At 39.0% G+C, this 1,153-nt stretch overlaps 1 protein-coding gene across 1 annotated transcript in view; it reads right to left on the reverse strand.

Annotated features, from left to right (window-relative positions):
- Positions 1–1,153, reverse strand: part of LOC107574443 (advillin-like) — a 37,710-nt gene that overhangs the window by 35,081 nt on the left and 1,476 nt on the right. The gene's annotated exons all lie outside the window — the stretch shown is intronic.

The raw sequence follows: 1,153 nt of genomic DNA on the forward strand, positions 1-1,153 counted from the left end.
TTTTCACTATATGAGACTATATGAGCCATAAAAGCCTGCTGCATCAAATATGATATACAGTATGTACTTTTTTCTTTTATATTTTGTCTTAAGTTTTAATAAACTGCCCCATTAATGGTTTTCTGACTGTCAGGCTAAATATGATATGATATTAAGATCTTTAACAACCCTATACCACCAGATGACAGCCTTCCATCAAGTTTGAATCTGCTGTGCATTATTGACTCTATGTGATTTCTGTTACACAAACACTTGGAAGACTTTCAGAATCAACAAACAGGGCTATGGATCTGTTTGGCGGTCACAGTTCAAACTGCCTAGAGATGAGCTTTAGCCTGATTTCAGTTCTCCACTTCATTTCAATGCTAACCAGCTCCAGACCACTAATGCCAATCCAGGACTGAATGTTCAATCTGAACATGCTTTAGGTTTAGAGGCGACTGCAGCCATGCTGAACTGACCCGAGGGCTTTGGAAAGCCCTGCTCGTTTCCCAGGATCACGGCTTCAAAGCACACACTGACACTGAACACTGGCTGTACTTCTGTCAGAGGCTCAGAGCAGCTACAAACACAGCGTGGCCTTGTGTCCATCAGCCTTTGTTTTACTAGAACAGCACAACTCAGCACTCGCCTGCAGAGAAAACCTGCTGTTAGAGTAGGTTAAACAAGCTTTTGAGGAATGACCATGCATGGCCTAAATTACAAGAGCGAGCCAGAAAGTGACGTTTTTGTGCATTGTTATTAAAATGAAGACATTATAACCAGCAATCTGAATGTTTTTAAGAACACAGCAAATGCAGTTACCTTGAAAGTTTACTCCAAACAATCAAAAGTTAAAATTATTCAATATAGAACTATTGTGTGATCTATCAGGTAATCGTACTGCATGTAGTTTCATCAGCAGTTATTTCAAGTCTGATATTATTCCTGAATATACGACCGATCTTATACAAGTTCTGAATTTCACACTCAAATCAACAATGTGAAAATAAGGCTGTGGCCTCCAACATTGGCATCTTTCACTGTATGATTACTGAAGTCCCAATGAGATTACGGAGTAATCAGTCAGTTTTGACTGGTACTGTACTATAATATACACAGAATATCAGCCGATATATCGATATTGGCCTTTTTTACTCCCTAATATCGGTAT

Source organism: Sinocyclocheilus grahami, unplaced genomic scaffold (genome assembly GCF_001515645.1).
Source record: "Sinocyclocheilus grahami isolate Dianchi unplaced genomic scaffold, SAMN03320097.WGS_v1.1 scaffold2231.1, whole genome shotgun sequence".
NCBI lineage: Eukaryota > Metazoa > Chordata > Actinopteri > Cypriniformes > Cyprinidae > Sinocyclocheilus > Sinocyclocheilus grahami.